This window comes from Lycorma delicatula, chromosome 11 (genome assembly GCF_047948215.1).
Source record: "Lycorma delicatula isolate Av1 chromosome 11, ASM4794821v1, whole genome shotgun sequence".
Taxonomy (NCBI): domain Eukaryota; kingdom Metazoa; phylum Arthropoda; class Insecta; order Hemiptera; family Fulgoridae; genus Lycorma; species Lycorma delicatula.
The window spans coordinates 81,649,973-81,674,560 of NC_134465.1; the positions used below are offsets into that span (position 1 = coordinate 81,649,973).

At 30.5% G+C, this 24,588-nt stretch overlaps 1 long non-coding RNA gene across 1 annotated transcript in view; it reads right to left on the reverse strand.

Annotated features, from left to right (window-relative positions):
* LOC142332218 (uncharacterized) overlaps positions 1–24,105 on the reverse strand; it is an 87,243-nt gene extending 63,138 nt beyond the window's left edge. Inside the window, exons 1-2 of the long non-coding RNA XR_012758223.1 lie at positions 23,982–24,105; positions 13,837–14,055 (exon numbers count right to left, since the gene is read on the reverse strand). This is a non-coding gene — a long non-coding RNA (uncharacterized LOC142332218). The remainder of the gene's footprint in view (positions 1–13,836; positions 14,056–23,981) is intronic.
* Between the last annotated feature and the right edge of the window lie 483 nt (positions 24,106–24,588).

A 24,588-nucleotide genomic window follows, 5' to 3' on the forward strand; every position in this document is an offset into this window, starting at 1 on the left:
AAAATATTTTTAATCTAATTACGTTTTCTTTATATTACACTTATCTTTACCAATTCCGCGCGCGCAACAGACACACACACACACACACACACACACATTATATTTATATTTGACGGACATTATTTACGCTTTAGAGCATATAAATCACACAAATAATTACAGCGTCATACGAAGTTAAACAAATTCGACAATACAATAATCTCATTTGATAGATTTATTAATTTTTTTCTCGATGTTTACTATTCCCAATCTTATTATATGACTATTATTACCACATATTTATTTTAAACGAAATAAATAAGATAAATAATGAACCGTTTAGAAAAATACATACACACTGCAATTCCTTTGTAATCAAAAAACGTGTTTTTTCGGGTTTTTCACCGGAAAAAATTGTTTTTCGTCTGTATTGCATTTGGTAAAGTTGTTAATCTCAAAAAAACACACGACTTTTATTTATACAATTTTCTTGTACGACTTACCGTTTTGGAGCTGTAGCTTGTGAAAGTGTGAAAATGTCGTGAATCGGGCACGTGTTCGAAACCGGTCTACTCGTTTACAACGTTTTTTTTACAACTTCAGCGCCACCTAGTATTTCAATTTCAAATTATACGCCATAGCTTCAAAGCCATTAATTGTAGAGGAGAATATCCTCTACATTTTTTGTTTTGAAAAACTTTTCTCTAAAACGCATAGATTCAGAGAAAAACGCATTTCCAAACCTTTTGCGTATTTCGAGTTTTTCAAAAATCTACGGGAGGGGATGTTAAAAATCTGGAGTTAAGCTTCCCTCATCACCCCTAACGCACGGACAAAAGATCAATCGGTAGATAAGGATTTTCAAATACAGCCTGTTTTGATGACAAATTGGCTGTACTAATACAGAAATTCACACGTTTCAATATGTTAATAAAATAAAAAATCGTTTTCTCTTATTTAATAATAAATAATATTTTGACATATTTTATACTAGCCCGAGAATCCACGACAGTAATATGCACAATTTATGCCTAGCAACCACGGTAAACGTTCTTGTTTCCTCTCATCTGGAAATAAAACTTTCATTCATTTGTTTATACGTTCAACCAACTTTACTTGTATCTTATAAGGAGATTTAACTATAAAAATACCTTATAAATCGGTTAAATAGAAAAAGATGTAATTTGTATCTTAAATTGTTCGTTTCCATCAAATAATATCTGCGTTTTTATCAATTTTTTTCTTAAATTGTACGTATTAATTTTTCTCTAATATAATATATAAATATATATATCAAAAATTATCTGTAAGAGTATAAAGGGATCGATCAACATATCAGCGTAGAAAGAGGAAATAAAATGCGTAACCTTTTTACACGACAAGGTTTTTTTTTGTAAATGAAACGCAGGATATTAAACAGATGATTTCAAAATTAGAAAACATCGAGCGAAAAATGAATCTTCGTAAAAAAAATTAATTAAAAGCGATTGAATATATCCATAAAAGAGAAAAGAATTGAACGATACTTTAATAAAATTGTAAAAAAAATTAAAATCGTGAAATAAAATAATAAAATTAGAATAGCAATAGTTAAGGAAATATACGGCTAAAGTGTGTCCGAAAAAGAATCATCCGATTTAAATCGTATGTATTTTGAAAAATATTGAATATTGGGACGACGGTGCACGGTATTTTTATTTTTTGTTTGAACCACTTACCATCAGCTATTCCGGTATCTCACCGCCTCTAGAGTTCGTAGGCCAAAGCCTTTACCTGCAGTCCTCAGACTCAGACTTTTCGTGTTGTGGCACTTACCACGCTACATGTTCCCCCTTCCGTTATAACTTATCCGAATCGACCTCTAGTAGAGGGAAAAGTCGGTTTTCAAGCGTATCGAGACACGTTGTTCCCACAAAAGTGTTCTCTAAGAAAAAAATATTGACCGTATACCTTTTCCCCCGAAACCGCACAAAAAATATAACTTTGGAAGAGTCTCTCTCATGCTGTCCAAATTCACGCGGCATCTCTCCGTACCCCGTCATTCTAATATCGATCGTAGCGGTTCACCTTCCCGCTTAAATGAAAAGTAGCATCGTCATTAAACACTAAGCGCGTTACAAAATAGTCATCTTCTTCCTCCGCCTTATTAAGGACGAATTCACAAAATTCGGTGTTTTTGGTGTCACCTTCATAAAGAGATTGCGCTAACCGAATCCTGTACGGTTTCGTAAGCAAACGACACACAAAACAAACCGGATAGACGTTCTGAGAACGTTTACTTTTCTACCTGCACGGCGAGTTTATTTTCGGGGGCTGCTTGAGAAAGTCAGACGGATTCGTTCCATATCTTGGTCTGACACACGGGGTAGTCGGCTTGATTTCCCTTACGTAGACAACCCGTGTCTTTAAATCGTCTATACGAGCCTAATTCTCTTAGCGGAAGGACGTTCAGCGCCGTACTCGCTATGGAAATCACACCGAACAGTAAATACGAACTCACGCTGTGCGAGAACAAGCGTGATTTCTGTCGTGAAGTCGCCATTTTTTCTAACGTTGAAGCGAACGAAGTTCTGGAGCTACCCGGCGGCAACCTCGTGAAATTCGAGAGTTCCCGCTTTTTGTAACGGTACTTTGCTCGATCAAAACGGACTAAAAGCTAAATAGTTATGAAATTTCAAAATCGGATGATCTTTTAGAAACACGCATATTATTTAACAGAAACTGTACTTACGTAAGAAGATATTAGAGTTATAGAAGCATCTTATGTAAAGTTATGTTTGGAGTATGCGTAAGTACGGATGAAACACCGAGACTAAGAAAAAAAAAGAGGCTTAGGAGATTTCAAATGTGAAATTGAAGAAAAAGACAAATTAACAACGAATCTGAAATCTTTAGATCTGCTGTCTGATGAAATAAGATAACAAAATGCGTCTCAAACTTGACTTCCGTAACAGAAAGATTTAATGAATATCTCAGCTTTTCGTTTGGAAAGTACTGAATTCAAATTCCGGTCAGGATCGATTTTTTTTTTCGTATAAAATTTCAATCGTTTATTTTCACGCTTATATAGCTAATTAATTTATCGACTAAAAAAATAATAAAATCTTGAAAGTAGAATCGAGAGTAGTATCGACGTAGTAAATTCACCAGAATAATAAGTACAAAACAAATAGCGGAATAATCTTCTTATCGACATAGTAACAAATTTTTCAAAATTTGGGAGATATAGGGGACGGGTTTTTTAGTTTAATGAAATATAATCGAAAAAATAATCGGTCACGATTTATTTAATGTAGAAATGAATTTACAAATAATCTACATAGATAATCTATATTATTTAATCTATAGTATTTAATTTCCGATGAAATATAGCATCTTTCATCAGAAATTCCAGTACCTCTGTTTTGACGCGCTTCATTTCATACAGAAGAAATTTATAAATTGAAATCGCTAGAAATTAACTTGAAGTTTGCAATTAGTTATCATTTTTTATTTTAGCTAGTATTTAACGAAGAATTCGCTAATTAACTAAATTACATTAAAGCGGTTGTTTTTGAGAAAAAAATTACAGCATATATTTAGCATAACACCGATTATGTAAAATCAAAGAGTGCGCCTAAGAAGTTCTGTTCCTATCCCGATGTAATTAAGTATAAAGTTGTTTTCGTCTAGACGGTAAAATTATTTCAGACGGTGACAGGACAACAGACCTGTATTAAATCTACAAATATTTTGCACTGATAATGCATTATACAATTAATATCAAGAAAGGTTAAGGATGGAAATACATCGATAAAAAAATAACTCTTATAATACCGGATAAATCAAAGAAAATAGAGGTAAAACTTTAATTAGAGCGACATATAAAATAAAATCGGATGCGGTGAGTCTATATTAGTTCTTAGAAATATTAAATATCTGCATCGATGATCGGTAGATTAAATAAAATTCAAAAAAATAAACAGCTAAAAGGCATTGAGCGCATATTACACAGCGATGAAAAAAACGAATTAAAAAATCATTGAAAACGGAATATTATTTTTTTCTGTAAAAGAGAATATTTTAATTAAATTAACGGGGAAAAAGATTTAACTAGATCTTATTAAGAACAACAGCAGAAAAATAATTAACTCCTTTCTTGTACTCCAAAGAACAAGTAAACTGTTCTATAGCCCGATTCGATAAAATACAGGTAATTTTGTTTTTTTTTCTCTTTAGAATAAGTGACTACCGAATAGTGTGATGTTAAATAAAAATACAAGGATAAATTAGAATTGATCGTACAACGGTAAAGATGTTTGTTACTTACGAGCGCAAAATAAAGAGCACACAGGATACATTTGTTTCTTGAAAGCCTTTCATTTTGATGAAAAAGGAATGAAATAAATTTTAATCGATACATTTAGGTGATTTTTCTTACTCGTCACATTATTTTTTTTACAGAAAATTCTGCGAAGAGGGTTAAAATTAACGATAACATTTTGAGGCAGATTATTAATAGGCGGTTAAGAAAAGCAAAAGAACTAAGGGGGTTTCCTACGTTCTATAATTTGGAGTAGGGACAACATTTCTATGGATGTTATAACAGAGAAATAAAGAATATCTGATGTCAGTAATGTGTGACCGTAATCGGTTTTAAGTAATTCCTTTATTATCGTAATAGCTATGACGATTTAACAATAAGTCATAAATCTTCGGTAGAGGGACGGCCGAGAAGGTTAATCTTAACACAAATTTTGAGTTAGGAGATTACCTCCTTTATAACTAATTACCTAAAAGGAGGAGAAAATACACCTCGTATTGTTTGCTTTCATAAGACTATATTTACATTAAATATATTTCCTAGATAGGCTTGACGTTAAGATTAATTATAATTTTTACGTTCGAAGAACCAGACATGGACACTAACATCACAACGCAGTGATGTTTACTAACCCACCGAATCGGTCTAGTGGTGAACGCGTCTTCCTAAATCAGCCGATTTGGAAGTCGAGAGTTCCAGCGTTCAAGTCCTAGTAAAATCAGTTACTTTTATACGGATTTGAATACTAGATCGTGGATACCGGTGTTCTTTTGAGGTTGAATTTCAATTAACCACGCATCTCAGGAACGGTCGAATTGAGACTGTACAAATACCTCATTTACAGATACATATCTCTCTGAAGTAATACCTGGACGGTAATTCCCGGAGGCTAAACAGGAAAAAGAAAGAAAAAGATGGGTTACCCGAAAATGTTCGGTATTTATAACGAATCCTACGATTAGCCGGAGGATGTTGAAATTTTAGATTAGGGCTGTTGTAACATTAATTGTGGACCACACTTTTCGATTGCGATCGAAATTAAAATAATATTTTAATTTATGAAATGTTTGGATCTTAAAGGAAAGGCTCATCGATTCCAATCAAACTTCATACGTTTTTTTTATTTTAATTTTTTATTTATTTTTTAACTTTCATTTTTTTTAGGTTAAATATATTGCTTTAATATATTAACCCATTATTTAAAAAAAAAAAAAAATTACAATAATAAATACAATAAATTACAATTCAATAATATATATATATATATATATATATATATATGGAAAAAAAAATCAGAAGTTATTAGTGAAATAAAATTTTATGGAATTTTAAAAACGTGTATATCTAATAGATTTGGTGAAGTGTCTGATTATTTAATATTAATTGAAAATTATAATTTATAATCGTATTATTTTTGGATTTTCTACTTTAATTTCTGTTTAATTTTATTTACATTAATTAAAGTTAATTACAGACTGACTGAAAAATAGACCCTCATAAGAACAACAACATATACACTGAGACATGCATGCCCGATCTTTAATAAGGTGCAAAAATTTGTATCTTTTAGTTCATTACTCTTCTGATATTGTCGCACAATATTCTTGCCAAGTCGGAGCTGATCGTCATTTCGTTTATTTGTTTTTTGTTGGCGATCGTTTAATCGCTCTTTGATTTCATATAATTCGTTATATTATACTTAAAAATTTACGGGCGATGTACTGTATATAGATATTTTGAAATAAAATTAATAGAAAAATGAAGAACGGCAAAGTTAAGATCGTCCAAGGTGAAACGATAATCGACAGAAAAATATCATTATCGGCCATAATGATGTACCGCAACGAAAACTAACAGAAAATTTTGAAGAAATGAAGCTTCAGTACATCGGTAACAAACACGCGGATGAAAAATCGCTCGATCAGGAGAGAGAGTTAATAGATACTAGGTCGATAAGGGGAAAAGCACAGATCAGGAATATTCTAACATCAGGGTATGGAGTAGGGAAAATTAGTAATCTCAGTTAATTTTTAAAATTTCAAAATACGATTTTGAGTTCTAAAAATTCAAAAAATAAACGATATATGGGATGTATCTTATTTAGAAAAAGGAGGGCTAAGAGAGTAGGATAATCGACTGTATGAATAATATGTAACTGATATTTTATGCGACTGGAATAGTATCGACAAAAATTAGAATAAGGAAAAACAAGTTTTTTTTGTCTTCAGTCATTTGACGGGTTTGATGCAGCTCTCCAAGATTCCCTATCTAGTCTAGTGCTAACAAAAAGTAATGGAAATATTTATGTTCATTTGAAATAATATCGATCGAGAAATAAATTGTGAAGATTTTATTATTTAATCTAGCGATACAAATAAGAATTGTAAATATGTTTCTTTAGATGTTAATGAAAATTTAATTAAACGGATATAACAGAGATGCAGTATTTTTTGTCAAGTGAGCCGCAAAAGGAAAAAATAAAAATTATTAGGTATGTGGTCAAGGTCGCAGACAGCAACGTCGCCAGCAGTTTTGTCGATTTCGCAATACCGGCTAGAATTTGTCAACAAATGTGAACTTACCAACGAATTACACACGCAAGACTATTATTAATAGTAATAATTGGTGGGGAAGACGATGTTACCAATCTATCGAACATTTCTGTTCGTGAGGCGAGTACATAAACATCGGTTGTGGAGTGTAAATCTTTTGTTATCGATAAATCATCGCGCTAAGCTCTTTACAAGATTTACGTTATATAAATATTTTATTTAATTCTTACTTACGGTTCGCGGCTGTTTCTGGATTGCCGGAATATAATAAAAAAAAGGTAAAATTAGATTTTATTATTTTTGTATTTGCGAATGTAATGTGTATTCGTTGCAGAGTGTAATATTTTCTGTTTAGTCTTCTGTTCTTGTAGCGTAAATGTTATTTACCGTATTGTTTTCCTTTATTATAGTTGACGCGTAAACTCTTCTTGCGATTCTGGTATATAATTATAAATTTAACAAACTTTAAATAGCGTTTATGCGACTTATTATTTTTTTCTTTTATCTTTCGTAACCGCTACCCGATCAGATCCTCTCAGAACATTAGGAAACGATAACGAAAAAACTTTAAGGAATAGGAACGTATCTCATCGACCCCAATAATAGGAAAATTTTATATAGAAATAACCCACTACTTTACGCAAGAAAGAGTTGCAGGAATCCAGATTTTTAGACGTTAGCGAATTAAATTTTTATAAGGCTCGTATTTATGTATTGTATTGTAATCAGCAGCTCCCGGGTATTTTTGGGTGAAGGAGGAGTTAGTATTGAGCATATGCAAGCGTATTCCTGGAATAGTAGTAATTCTAACAGATATTACGTTAAAGTCTAGGTTTTTTATTTTTATATAATTCTTGCACTAACTACATAGCAGTGACTGAGATGCGCAGAGCAGCATGGCGCATCACGTGTCCCCTCTGCACCAATAGCAACAGAGTAGGGAAGCGCAGCTGGCCTGGCAGCACACACACACACACACACTTAACGAGAAAGATGGCGTCATCGAAGTAGCTATACGTCATGTATTATAAACATTTAAATGGCTATTAAAAATTAATATTAAAATTAAAAACCGTAAAATTCTACAATAAATCACAGAATCGTCCAAAAATTGATCAAATCACTTGAAAATGTTCACAGAAATATACTCTATGCCCTAATACTAATCGAGTAAATATTTAATTAATAAATATTTAATAAAAAACCGAAAACTGAGGGACGCGAAAACACGTGGTTTTAATACGGCCCTCTTACCTAAAATATATCCTTCTTTACACGTGAAAAAGATATTGTTTTAAACGGTTAATTACTTAAGAGTTAAAAACTACATGAAGTTAATAAACGAACCCGTAATTTAAATGTAAATCGGAAAAACAAATAAAATAAATTCGCGTGATGTACACATTATTAAATATATAATCAACTTTTTAATGTAACCCTTAACTGGGCCCGCAAAGGGTAATCTTATCCACGAGTGCGTGGGGTCGCTTTCTTTCATTAATTAAAATTTTATTGGGGGCTATAACTCTGGAACCGATGAAAACAAGTACCGCTTACGATATATCGTAGAAAACCTCTCGATCAGAGCTTATTACTGCAGTTAAGAAAAAGTTCAAAATCTAATTTTTTTAAATTTTGGCTTTTTTTGGACGCTTTTGGTTCATCCGATTGTAATCAAAAGGGGAGGTGCACAACTAGATGTTTTACAACAGTTTTAAATCCAAAATTCCAACATTCTACGGCTAATCGTTTTTGAGCTACGCGAGGTAATTACGTACGCACTTACATATGTACAGACGTCACGCAAAAACAAATGAAAATGGATATTTCCGTTGAAATCTGAAAACCGAAATTATTCGCGATTACAATACTTCCTTTTACGTAAAAATAAATGTTGTAAATTATAAGTAAAAAATAACTAAAACACTTTAAGGAATATATCTTATCGATCCTAATAACGGTAAAATTATATAAATAAATAACCCACAGTATGCGATAAAAGTCGCGGGCATCCAAAATTATATAATGAACTAAGTTTTGATTAGTCTCGACGCACAGAATTTTATATAAGTTTAAAAACATTAGATTTAGATAAAATTAATTTGTCACCTGTTAAAAAGAAAAAAAAAATTATTACTAGTGAAATATCTATTAGAATTTTGTTATCGCTTGTAATTTTAGTAATCGTTAATTGTGTAATGTAATGTAGAATATTTAAATAAAGATCACTCGCTACCAGAAGAACGTTTATTATTATTTTAAAAAAAAATTATTTTCAACGGAAAATGTTAACACAGTTAAAAAGCGCGTAACATTTTTTTATAATAAATAATAGAATCCGTATTTATAATTTTTCAGATTTTTCTTTCAGCGGTAAATCTATTGGTTCTCTGATGTGTGTAATTTTCACGTGAATAAATAACAACCGACTTCGATTTTTCAAAAGGGGTTAAGGAAGGTAAAAAAAAAAGGTTGAAACATAAAGTTCGATTGTTTTATAAATATTTCCGTTTGATATGCAGATTTCTTTAATTTCTAAGGCGCTATAAACATTTTATAAAAACTCGGAATTCGCAAGCAAAGAAATCTACTTTTTTGCACCGCTCAAATTTATTCGTTATTACGGGCAATTTTTCTTGAAATAGATAAAAACAAATTACGCCTTCCAAAAATTTACTAAGCATTTTTCAAAAAATAACATTTCAATGGATATAAAATTTATTTTGTTACGCAAAAATAACAAAAAAACTTAAAATATGAATCCGATTTACCTATCTTAAAATAATAATCGCAATCTTGACGGGTAATTTACAAATAATATCTCATTTTTCATCTAAACTATTACTTACAACCAGCTCGAACAATATTTATCGTTAAAATTACGGCTTGTAAACATTACAATTACTTTCTATTTTAACTTTAACTTCATTGTAATTACGGCAGCTATCATATTAATTTTGTCCGTAATTCAAACCTAATTTTTTTTTCCGAATTTAGAAATAATTGCAAATAAAATTACTCTTTACTCGCAGACGATAATAAACCGATGAAAACGTTACTAATATGACAGGATGGTGGATAAATTGAGAAAATGAAGACGGAAATGATCATAATTTTATAAGGAATACGTTACCGTTCGTAATTTCAAAGAAAAATCTGTTGTTTAATTGAAATCCATCCAAATCGTTTTCGGTAAACGGACCGGGTGTTGCGTGCTGAACGGATTTTGATGTCGGTTTTGCTTGCATTGTTTTATAAAGGTGTGATATTTGTTTGATACGTTTACGACCGTCGCCTATCAGTTTTATGTACCTGTAGTTTACAGAAATAAAAACGCCACTAACTCAAAGATGGAAATCTTCTTTTAATTTACGGTTATTATCAAAACGATATCCACCTTTCCTTTTCCTGATTGGAATGAGTTAATCGATCTATGGATGTATTATGGATTTATTCTACCGAATGTTTATTAAATCCCGTTAAAAAACGTAATAAATCTTTTAAAATGTTTAAAATTTCTACATCCGTTTATTGAATATAACGGAATAAGTAACGAAACGTTATGTTTTAAGCACGATCTGAAGCAGAGTTCCAAAAATTTTAAGAAACTACGTTAACTGAATAAATTATCGTAAAATACGGTAAAAAATAAGAAATTATGTATTACTCGTATTTTAAAAGTTATGCATATAATTTCTTAAAAATATTGTTGCCTTTCTAGTATTATTATGGGGATTAAAAATTCCACAGTAGGAATAAATGTACATTTTTAACGTGGATAACCTATATATATATATATATATATATATATATATATGTCTGATACGAGATAGTAATAGCGTATATAAGTAATTTAAGTGTTTATTGTGGCGATTTTGAAACCGGGATAAAGTTGTACATATTTATTATGCAGCATTTGTATGCTTTTTATATTTAACAAATGTAAAAAAATATTGTGTTCTTGTGAAATAGTTTTCTCATTTTCGAGGTTTATTTATTAAATCGCTTGCTAATTTACGTAACTTATATTGGATTTTACTATAAGTTTCATTAATTTTTTATACTGTATTCACTTCTCTGTACAGCGTTTAAAAACAGCTGTCAAAAATGGGAAAATAGAATACGGGTAGAGTTGAAATTTAATAAAAATAAAATGTTGATACCAGTATTTTTAATAATATTCATTTTTTTTCTCTTTCCGCAGGGGGAGGAAAAAGCTCTGCCAGCCGCCGTCAGGCCAGCACTAATGGCAGTGCGGGGTTCTCCCCTGCTAAAAAAACCTGCCCCCCTATCGTGCAGGGTCCGGATCTAAGCCATATGATATGTACAGTCCCTGCATGATCACACAGGCACTCTACTATCCGAATCCGTATGACCGGAAGGCGTCCCCAGGGGGCGATCGAGGAGCGACGACTCCCGAAAATATCTATGTCCAGACAGGAGCCGGGTAAATTCGTAGCCTGTGTTACCGTGCTTTCGCTCCGCCCAGTTCCTGACGTCGCTTAATAATATTCTCAGTATGTACTGTTTTGATACGGCGTAAACAGTTTAACAAATATGTAACGTTAGAATTATAAGTAAATATGAAAAATTAAGTAATTTCAGCGATTAACATTTCTAGACCGATAACGGAAAAGTCTATTTCGTCGAAATAAAGTTCAAATATAATTTAGGCAGACCAACAGGTCCTTTCGCCAACCGTGCGAGAAACCGAAAAAAGGATATTTTTATCCCTTTATAGGGGATTGAATAATACCGGAAAATATGTTCGCTGGGAAACATTTCTGCCCTTTGAATAAAATTTTGAGATAAAGGACCCTTAAGGTCCATATCTCCTTGCCTGCTACACCTATCGTGACAAATTAATCGCCGTCACGTACAAAAAATCATCGTGCCGATTTCATCCAAATCGGTCCATCCGATCGAGAGATACCCGGTTTCTGGAATTCTTCATCGCTGAAATCGTGTCGTTTGGTTAGAAACAGACATGAACGGTAGCGGTTCGTAGCTAAATTTAACGAGGTTGATTTTCTTAGCCTTTTCAAGGCCGCGGTTAAAGTTTTCTGTAAAATAAAAGAACCGAAAACAAGAATGAATCGATAGCAAAAAGCAGGATAATAATCTAATTCTACACTTTATTAGATTCAAGAATACGGCACACCGTTTCTAAGCACATTACGCTTAAAAGGCCTATTCGGTTTAATCGAATAAATAATAAAATGACAACAGATAATATTTTTTAGTAATATTAGGCGATAAAATGTCCGCTTAAAAACACTATACTCCAACGGCGGTTAATTTCAATTTCTATGTACGCAGAAACAAATACGTTATTAGTTTTTACTAATTACCTTCTCTTTAGCCCTTCTGATTTGGCGATCAAAGAGTCCTTCCTTTCAACAGTCTTCTGATCGCTACTGAAAAAACAAATAAACACTTTCGTATTCCTTCCGCAGATGATCGAATTAGAGAAGCGAACGAAAAAGGAAGTTTCCGTAAACACGTGGCGTAAAAGAAAACTATTTTCCGCCGGCACGCCAGGGTGGGCTCTGCGGAAGCGACAGTGCTTTCTCTTCCTGGCAGTTTCCTATGTGCGCATGCGCACAACAGCTAAACACAACGCCGCTGGAACTGTGAAGCGCACAATTCCGTACAAAGATTTTCGTACCTTTTTCATAAACTGGGGGATGGCTACTGACATTAAGCTTAAGGATTAATAAAAATAACCGATTATTGGGGATTTTTCTTAAGCCAGAAATGCAACACTTGCTTATCGCATTCCAATCACACGGGTAGGCAGCTAGACGGCGTTCCAAGAATCTTCAAAAGGTTTTCAAGCTCTTTTGCCAGGGTAGTTCTAGAAAAGCGGATGAACTAAAAAGAAAAGCGCTACGTCGTTTTTAGTAATAAAAAATTACGCGTATAGAATTTTATTTCGAAAATACAAGTACATCGTTAAATTGTTAATTACATTTTTTTTTGATTTCAGTGCTCCTTTGATCAGCCAAAGAAACATAGTTTTTTGTAATTTTTTTATTTCGCGTCGTTTATTATTGTATGTAATGAATGAAATGAAATTGTAATCGCATAAAAATACCGAACCCAAGTTCAGAATCGAACACAGGACCTTTAGTACATCAGACGATTGTTATAGAACCCGACTACTAATGTGATTTATTTTTTCTCTTAGATTCATTTAAAAAATCGTAACGAAAAATTTCAGTCTACATATTAATTGTTGGATTTACATTTAATTTACACCATTATGTAAGTTATTTGAAGACACAATTAGTTTATCCTGGATAATCTCAAGATTTTTTTTTTTAACCTCAGATTTTTATTCCTTCTTAAACACATAATTAACTAGATGAATCACGGCTGATAAAAATCGCTAAATTCGTGCCTGGAATCAAACCAGAACCTTCGACATGTTAGCAGGTTGTTTGATCCAGTCGACCTACTAAACCGATTTTTTTATGCCTTATAATACACTTTAAAAGGAAAATTCAATTAAAAGATTATCGGTAAATATTTTTTAAATGTTACGAATAGAATTTAAAATATTTTAACGCTCGTTCCGAATATTTTCAAGTAAAAATTAATCTTCGTGTAATAAACGGTAAGCTATTTAGGAGTCGATAATTTATTTTGTAAAAATAAACGAGTGTAAACTGATTTCTAACATTTTTAATCTAATAAATATTTAAAAAATGGAATATTTGAGTAGACACTAATTTAGTAATTACAATGACATGTAGTTTTTTTATCGTGTTTATGTGGGTGTAATATCGCACTTAATAAAATCTTCGGTGTCTGAAATTTTATTTAACTTAGCTGTTCATTTACAGTACGTGTCTTTTCAATAATTCTAACCTTTTTACGAAAGAATTTCTGTTAAAAAGATCGTTTAATTTAGTCATATTTTATTTGAATAATACAAACAAAGGATACAAATTATCGTTTCAAAAATTGTAATTATATTAAAAATATATATAAACTCACCTTAATCAGTTATAATAAATATCTCGATAAAAATATGTAAATTGGATGGTTACGAATGGATTAGGTTAGCAACACTTCCCTGGAAGCATTGCGTAATATACCATGACTTCCCGGCAACAGTGTTGTCGGATTTCATCAATTTTTTCTCTATATTCACTTTTCTCTGCTTCATCTGAGTACGGCAACGATCTTCACCGATAACATCTTCCAACTACCCTACTTTTAAACAAAAAAAAATATAATGAAAAATTATTCCATCTAAAATTTAGTTTACAGACCATCAATTTAGTTTCATTCACAATCAATTTTTTTTTTACATTTTACGTTGTCTAATATTAAATTATTTTTTCTTATTTTAATTGTGATTGCGATACGTTTCGGTTTCCAGATTTAAATGAAAATATACATTTTGACCATCCCTGAATCCATTTTGACTAGTTTCGGCGTGACGTAAAAATATAAAATATTTTGATCTTTAAAGGGAAGACACCTCGGTTTGAATCGGACTTCATCTCCTTTTTTATTTTTTTTCAACTATTTTTTTAAAATTTAAATATACTGATTTAATAATTATTAACCAGTGATTCTAAAACAAAATTACAATACATAATAATTCAATGATAATAAAAAAAAAATGAAAAAATTATTAGCGAAATAAAATTCTACATACTTTTTAAAATGTGTAAATTTAATTTAATAGGTATTACATACGTGTATATGTAATAGATGTTCGTGAAACATCTGATTATTTAATATTAATTGAAAATTATAATTTAAAATCGTATTATTTTTGGATTTTCTAGTTTACTTACGTAACAAACATCTGTAAATAAGGAATATTTGAGTAGACACTAATTTAGTAAATACAATGATAGGTAGTTAAGTTATCGTTTGTGAACCAACGGAATAAAGACGGTTTTCGAGTGTTACATCGCACTCATTAATCTCAAAGGGGAGGGTTAATAAAATCTTTTGTGTATGTATTATGTGGGTTTACGTGAAATTTTATTTAAGGTACCTTGAAGTGCATTTACATCATACTGAAGTACGTTCCTCTCTAAGTTAATTAAACGAAGTAATAATAATAATAATAATATTTTAATTATTTATATAATTTAAAAATATATATTTACCCGTCGATTTCCGTGGTGGAGTGGTAGCATCTCGGTTTTTTATCCGGAGATCCCGGGTTCGAATTCCCGTCAGGCATGGCATTTTTTATACGCTACTAAATTCCATTTCCATATTCCTATACATAAGCTTCTCTATAAATCGTCGTAGTAAATTAATTCATGAAATAAAAAAATAAGTAATTTAAATAAATAAAAATAAAAAAGAAAGAAATTTTATCTGTGATAGTAATGCATAAATCTTAAAAAAATCCGTTTTATAATGTTATTTTATAAAAAGGTAGTCAGTCGGTAAATATATCTCGAGTAACCGACCCAGAGTTAAACACATGATGTAAAAACAGATGTATGTAGACAGCTTCGGGCTTGAACGAATGTACGCGGAAATTAACGAACGCCGGTTTGAAGAATTTAACCTTCCTAAACGCTTGTTGGTCTGTCAAAACATTACTGTACGTTTTATTAAATCTTGCTTTCGTTTGAAACATTATAAATTGGTATTATTATATTTATTATAATGTGAAATATTATTCAGGTATTCAGGAATATGTTTAAGAGTAGTATTACTATTAATTTGTGATTAAAACTAATAATTAAAACCAAACTTGTATGTAAGGTAAGTACAAAATCAATTGGGTTTTGACAAAAGTTCAATGCAGCAAATTACCTAGTTTTTATATATATATATTTGTGTGTGTGTGTGTTTTATATATAAATAACCTTTATTTATCCACATGTTGATTACAATTAGTAATACTAGATGAAATGTTTCTTACAACTAAATATTAATACATAAAATAACTTTTTCTATACTATCATCCACATTTTATCTTAGTTATATTTGTAATATTTGTAAAATATTTTAGTGTAACTGCTCATTTTAAAAAAAATCTTGTACTAAGCTTTTAATATTTTCTTAACTTACACCTTAAGTATAAATATAGTCTATGTAACGTACATTTCCTATTATAATGCAATTCTTAAATATATTCTAATGTATAATTTACTCTTTTCTCTTAAAGTGTACATTACAATATATTCAACGAGTAAATAATAAGCAACCCTCCATGACCCAATGATATGAATGGCATGTAAATGAGGTGACTTAGGCTGACAATTCCCGAGACCTGTGGTTAATTGAATTTCAACCGTCAAGTATTCTGGCATATACTGTCTAGTACTCAATTTCATATAAAAGTAGCTAACTTTTACTAGGCTTTGAATCTCATAACCTTTGACTTTGAGAATCAGCTAGTAAACAACTGATTTGTGGTGAGTTAATCAGATCTGTGTGCTATCCAATATGAGTTTTTATACAGTAATTTAAAAAAGAAGTTTACACAAATTATATACTTGTAAGTACACAGTATTCAAAATAATTTGTTTACAAATTCTCTTAACAGATTTTTAATCACGTGTAAAATATTCTAATGTGCATATACTTTGGATTTAAATTTCTTTCATTCTAACAAATCGTTTAAATGGAGAAAATTATCATATTTTTTTTTAAACTCCAATTAAGAGGAAATATGTGGTTTCACCACGATGGAGCCCCAGCACATTTCAGTCAGTCGGTATCAGATTTCAATAATACTTGTTATATATATATATATAATATATATACACATACACACACACATATAAAAACATGATGTAAGTCATTCATAATGAACGCCCATTAAAAACTACTGAAGATCGTGACGGGAAACACAAGTAAACCAAACAGTTTGTTTGGTTTTATATATATATATGTGTGTGTGTGTGTGTGTGTGTGTGTGTGCGCGTGTGTTATGTTACCATTCGTTCCTGATGCGTTCATACTGTTATATGTTTTATAAGTCCGATTCTTTGAGAGAATAAACACGTATAAAATTCACTGGAGCGAATATTTGTCAGATAAATGTATTTCTCTTATTTCATATATATATATTACATACACACAAACACGCACTTATACTCACAGTGAAAAAAAGATAATCCTTGTTCCATGAAATTAAAAGGAAATTTTAAATAATAATGCTCTTTAAACATTAATAACCAATTTTTTTATTTGGGCTGAACATAAACCACAAGATAAAATTAATCTTGTTTTAATGAATGAGTATAAAAATTGTAATAAATTTACAATTTAATACCATTAAATGATTAAAAAAAAAAAAAAAATTAATTTATGATTAATGTAAAAATATTATTAATTTTTAATTACATAGAATCTGATGTTGACAACACATGATTTTTTGTACGCCTATTAAATTACACTTACACTTTTTTTAAATGTAAATACGTAAAATTTTATCTGATTAATAATTGTAGACATTTTTTCTTTTTTTTTGTTTGTTATTGAATTATTATTCATCGTATTTTTTTTATATTAAAAGGTTAATAATTATTAATAAATCAATATATTTAAATTAAAAAAAGAATAAAAAAATGTAGATGAAAAAGGGGATTTGAACGGATATGCTTTCCCCTTTCAAATATTTCATTAATTAAAATTTTATTTGGCTATAACTGGAACAAATGAAAATAAATACCATTTACGATATATCGTTGAAATCCTTTCAATGTGGGCTTATTACTGCAGTTAGAAACTAGATTTTGGTCTTTTTTGGACACTTTTGGTACAGTGGATTGCAATCAAAAGGGGAGGTGCACAACGAGATGTTATAACAGTCCTAAACACAAAATTTTAACGTCCTACGGCTAATCTTTTTTGACTTATGCCAAATACTTAAGTACATACATACGTACGTACAGACGTCACGCCGAAAGTAGTCAAATTGGATTCACGGCTGGTAAAAATGGATATTTCAGTTGAAATCTGAATATCGAAATTTTTCGCGATCACAATACTTTCTTACTTCGTACAAGGAAGTAAAAATGAACTAAAATTAAAACGTGTATTAAGAAACTATTTTTTTATGCATTTTGAATTATTTATTTATTAACAAAATGGATCACTTTTTACGTTTTTTTTTATTTTTTAAGATAAATTCTCTCTAATGATCATCTTATAAGTTTTTTCGGAAATTGTTATTGTTGTATCTGGCCGGGATTAGAACTCGGTACTCTGAACGAAAGGCCGAGACGCTACCGCTCAGCTACGGAAATAGAGTAATAATTAATTTTATTTTTCACTTTTAAGTCGGTTCAGCTATAATTACGTTTTGATTGTTTTGTTATACATTTACCATAACTAGGCGGGAATTCAACCCACGACTTTCAGTGTAACAGGGGGAGAAGTTATTTTCCCGTTGTTGCATTTTTCATTCGTTTTACTTATTTAATTTTAAATATTTAGTGATATGCGATATCAAATTTCTATTTGCGCGCGTGCGATTGTTTTAACGTGCACTTTTGTATTAATAAAAAGTCGCATGATTTGAGGTTTGTCCGAAATGGAACATTAAATAAACGGTAACTATCAGTTCTATTTTATTTATCGTAAATACAGGGTGATTTAGGAGGAAAGGGAAATAATTTGGGAACCGATTCTAGATCTTGAAATAAAGGAAAAAGTTCACCTACAAACGTATGTCCGAAAACGCTTGTTTGTAAAGTTACGGCTAGCGAAGATTTCGCTCGGATTTCAGTTCCCCTGTGAAATAAGTCATACTGAAATTTTTAAGGCGTTATATAAGGGGTAAAATTGATTGTTTCTTATGTTTTTTGTTTGTTATGTTGTGTTTTGACCCCACCTAGCGGGTGGGTTCGGTGTCGACATATTTACGAAACAAACAAACAAATATACAAATAAACTTTTTTATTCTATATATATATATATATATATAAATGGCTTGTTCGTATGTGTGTCCGCTAAAGACCAAAAAACTAATGGACCGATTTACGCGCGGGAAAAGGGGAAAATGAAAAACGGGGAAAAGGTGGAAAGAGAACAGGGGAAAATGGGAAAGGCTAAAAAGGAAACTGGGTGAGCGATGAGGGAGAAGAGCGAAAGGGAGAAGTTGGAAAGGGAAAAGGGGAAGGAGAATAAGTGAAAGGTAAAATTTGTGAAGTTCAGATTTTTAATTTTTTATGAAATTTTCAATTGTGTTCATTTAAACTCTCTCTCTCTCTCTCTCTCTCTCTCTCTATATATATATATATATATATATATATATATATATATATATATATAGATATATAGCAATAGCGAAGCATTGCCGGGTCTGCTGGTATTTTAATAAAAATTAAAAAGGAAAAATTGTAATTATGGAATAACAGATTTCATTTGCGCGCCGCGTGTGTGTGCGTGCGAAATCTTGCAATGATAAATAAATGTAATAAAATAAATTTCTTATAGTAACAAAAAAAAAAAATAGTCAATGATCAATGATAAAATAATAAGATAATTTATAAAATTGTTTAGTTTATACGCCGACAGAGGACTTTAGCTAAGACGAATATTAGAGGTAATTCTTTTTTTATTTAATTTTTTTGGGATGACGTAACAAGTAAAGACAACTGACAACTATCACTGTGACAATGCGTCGATGGTGAGACGGGTAAGGGGGGGGGAATGAACAAAACACAGGTGGCTTCCTTCGTTCTGATTGGCTACCGTCGGACAGTAATGATCACGCGATACAATTCAAATACAACTGTAAACTTGAGTATATGGTGTATATGTGTGTGTGTTGCTGTCCAGCAATATATTAATAATCTCTATTTCTTATATAGACGTTCGATATAATTAAATTAAATCAAGATTTGTCGATTATTTTATATTTACTACATTTTATTTAAAATAATAATTAATCTCCCGTAATATTTATAATTTTTTTTTTTAGAATTAAAAAAAAAAGATTCTAATATTACATAATAACAGATAAAATTTTTCCAGTTTTATTTACAATTCGACCTTGTAATACCTACGGTAGATGACATTGACATATTAAACAAAAGCAAATTTTTGCCCAGAATCAAACCCTAGACCGGTAGATTTAGAAAGCCAACATGCTACCAACTATATCGACGTGTTTTTTATACGATAAAATGTTACAAACTTATTTTTAAAATGAAATAGTACATTAAAGGGTAAAAAAATGAATATGTAAAACTTGTAATTAACTCGATTATATCTAAGGTCACACTAAATTAAACTAATATTTATAATCTGTTCTTTTTTTTATTAATTTATTTCACTCGTATTGACAACATACAAAGGTATCTACAATTTTTTTCTTTTCCTCAGGGCCAACTGTTATGTATTGCATCACAGGATGAGATGAAACGGCAATTTTGTAGCGCGTGAAAATGCCACGCTGACCGGAATTCGAACCCGGGACCTCCGGATAAAAGGCCGAGACGCTACCTCTCGCGCCACGGAGACCGGCAAATGTCCCTTACTATTCACGCATTTTTTTTTTGTATTATGTTTTTTTATTTTTTCACGTTATGAATTTTGATAATAATTTAAGATATGCCAAGCCTAACCGGAAATCGAAAACAGAATTATTTATTGTACAAAAAGAACGGAATTCAGGTGAAACGTCACCCTCACTGTTTTAACAATATATACGAGGAAGAGTTAAATAAAAATATTGTGTGTGTGTGCGCGCGCGCGCCCTCAATTCTTTAATTACGCGACAGACTTAAAAATTAACAAAATATTTTCTGTACATCACGGATCCATTCTTTTGATTTTATTGACCCAAAAAATGTACGGGAACAGTATTTTTTATAGAAAATTTACCGCATCAGAACTGTCAGGTCAATTGATATGCTTAACAAACAGTCAACACATAATACGCGTTACAACGGCAACAGGACATATTTTTTTACTACTACCGTTCTGGTCGGCGAAAAAAAGACAATTCATTTTAATTTATCAGACTAAATGTATCACATAACCGACTTAGATCCGAAAGATTCTGGATGCGGATTCCGTTAATTTTTTACGTACAAATTATTTATCTACCTCGCTGTCATTAAAAAAAAAAAAAAAAAAAAAAAAAAAAAACAATTTTAAGTTTGAGCAATGAGCCTGTAAATTAAAACAAAAATACTAAATAACAATCGAAGTCGCCTGAATCTCAATCCGGTCGGCTCCATTCATATTTAAAAAAGGAAATATTAAATATTCAAACCGTTTATATTTAACCCGACCTCTTCTAAGAGATCGAGTAAGATAACAAATGTCGAGGCTTACACAACCGCATTTCTCTTCAATAAAAACGGTCTGAAATACTCCTAACCTGCGCGTGCGTTCCCACGCTCGGTATGGGGAAAAAGAGACAGCAATATTATTTTTCACTTAAGATGCAGTTAGTACAATTAATTACCGTACCTAACTTCACACGGGCACTGCCCAATTTTCAACCTTACCGCACATTTACGCCTAATCATATCTCGAATAAGTATAACAGTAAAAAAATAATACAATTTAAGTACAATTTGTATTTAAATTCAAAATAATAAGAATAATAAAAAGCGTATAAAACATAATTTTATAAGATGCCAAAAAAATTATACGCACAAGGCCCCATAAAATTGTGGAGACGATCATTAATTTTGAAACTTTAATACATTTTTAGTAAAATGCATAAAAATTTTACGACTTCCTAATTACTTTCCTATAATCTTTATTTTTTCGAAGGAACTGCCCGAGGATGTAAATTCAGAAAAAATGGAACAGTCGAGGAATCGATTACTATTTAATTTAACGGGTTGGTTAATTAGCTTTATTTGTTACGATTTAATAACTAGTAGATGACTAAAAGATGATGAAAAATGTGAATCTTTACCTAGCGAAAATATAAAACGGAATAATAATATTTCCTGAATGAAGCTGAGGAAACTCGCACGACGGAAAGAGTAGTAGCGTCAATGGAAAGTTCTGGTAAAAGTAATAAAGTGAAATGCTAGCGCATTACATAACGAATACCTTTGTTATAAATACACACTTGCTTAAATTTGAATCTTGGTTCAACAAACGATATTTTTTTCGGTATTTAAAAAACTATTTTTCTCTTAGATTTGTCATCGCTTTTAAGTCGCAAAATGTTTGAGATATCGAGGTCCGAATAATCGACGTTTTAATAAACATTTATTTCAGATTATATTTAATTAGAATCAAAATTATTTTCCCAATTTTTTGCAAGAAAATATCTCTAATAATTCAAGTACTTGAAACAAGCAATAATTTATGTAAATTTTACGGATAAATAAAATATGTGAGGTCGGATGTATAAAATCAGTCATTATTTTACTAACTGTATTATAACAACATAAAAAAAAATAAAATAAACAAAAAAGTTATTAAGTATGATTTTTTTAGTTTTTAACACTAGTAATTAAAACGAAAAATATCATAAGTTCATTAATAGAACAAAACTGTATTGTCAAATGGAGAATATAACATCGATTTCAAATATTTTAGGAATTTTTTTTATATATATATATATATAAATAAAATATAAAATAAAAAGTAAAATTATAATATATTGATTCGTTAATAAATTTAAAAAAATAAATAAAAAAATTTTACCGTAAAAATTAAAAATTGTTTTTTTTTTTCTATCTTCTTACCGGTTAGTTGGAACCGATTTATTCTATGTAAGTAAATAAGTCAAACGCAATGCAGCGGACGATGCCAAATTTGGCGGGTAACAGGGCAAGGGAGAAGAAAAAGTCAGGTTAAATGGCAACAGCGTCTGTCGGTCATTAAATGTTAGAATACAAAAGCTCCCTATTGAGTCTCTGTACATAACCGAAGCGAACGATTCTTAAATAATTTTTAGGTAATTTTCAGTTTCAGTAAATATTATTCTCTCTTATAAATAATATAATATATTACATTATTTATTTATTTGTATACTCACACACGCGCGCACAATTTTTAATTTTAATTGTATATAAATATTGAAATATACTTTTCTATATAAATATAATTTTTTTTCTCACTCAAAATCTGTTATATGAAAACCTTTGCTATAACAAATTTTACTAGATAATAAAAATATATTTTTATGTTTTTATTCTCTCTCTCTCTCCCCCCTTCACACACTCTCTCCGTTTTCTCTCTCTCTCTCTCTCTCTCCCTCCCCCCCGTCAATCACTCTCACATAGTTTTTTGTAATTTCTTTATTTCGCGTCGTTTATTATTGTACGTAATGAATTAGATGAAGTATAACCGATAAGGAATGCCGAACGATGCCGAGATTCGATCCCAGGATTATCGGTATAAGTCGGTTAATTTACCAACCGATAGATCTAAGGAAGGTCGTTAATCTTTTTTAAAAATAGTTTTCCTCTAAAAGAACGATCGACTAAACATTTTCAACAATTTTGTGATGTTTTTTCAATTTATCTTAAAAAAATGTAAATTAAACCACGGGAAATGTTAAATATAAAAATTTGTAATGAACTATTTGTCGTATATATGTTGTTGTACTGTTTACGAATAATTTCTGCTTAAAATATTATGTAGGCATAATTATTAAGATATATGATTATACCGAGTCCTTACCGGGTGTCGAATTCATATTATAAAATATTGGTTGCCTTCTACAAACCCACGACCGATGTTTTTTTCCTTTCTTACTTATATTATTAAATATATATGTTAAATAAAAACTACGCCGATAAATTTCTATAGATATTTTTACAAATTTATTAAAGCAAAAATATATGCGTGCTCAAACTTAATATATCTAATATAACACTCACGAAATACCCATTCCTTATATCAGTTTAGTTAAATACGATATAGAATGTATTTTACTCCGTTGTTAACTAATGGCCAAATAACCTAACATATAACTTGTGTTTAGTTTTTCGATATTGTTTAATCGCTATTTAGAACTATAAATTATTAAGAGATAAATGCAACAAATTTATTTATTTATTATTATTAAATTTATTAATTTATTTTGTAAAAATAGACGAGAGTGAATTGGTTTCTAACATTTTTAATCTAATAAATAATTTGAATAATATATACACAGAATAAAACCACTGCCAATTATTGTTTCAAAAATTGTAATAATATTAAAAAAAATAAATACAACTCACCTTAATCAGTAATAAGAAATATCTCAGTAAAAAGGTGTAAATTGGATGACGTAGATTAGCTTAGGTAACAGCGGTCACTCTAGGCACTAATTGTACTGCGTATTCAGTCATCTCTCTACCGATAATTCCCGCCAAAAACTAACTACAAGACAAAACATCTCGATGAATTTCTTTAGTTACAACACACATAATGCTTCTCATCGTCTCCCCACTCCGGAATGACGTCATCGATAGACTATTTTAAACGACAAAATTTATAATTTTGAAAAATTATTACATCTAAAATTCGGTTCGCAAACTGTTTCTTTCACGTCGTCTAATATTTAATTGTTTTTCAAATTTACTATCGATCTTGACCGATTTATAATTAGATAAATTATTAAAGAGAATAAATTTTCCCTTAAACTGTAAATGGACATACATTGTATTACTACAACAGCCAACCGTACACAAAGGGGTTATAACGAGATTTTTACTTATTATTTAATTACATATAATAATTATTTTATATACGAAATCAAGCTCAAGATATAGTACATGTAAATACGGACCCGCACGCGCGCGCACATACAATTTTGTTATTAAGTGTTACTATATTTTTTAAATA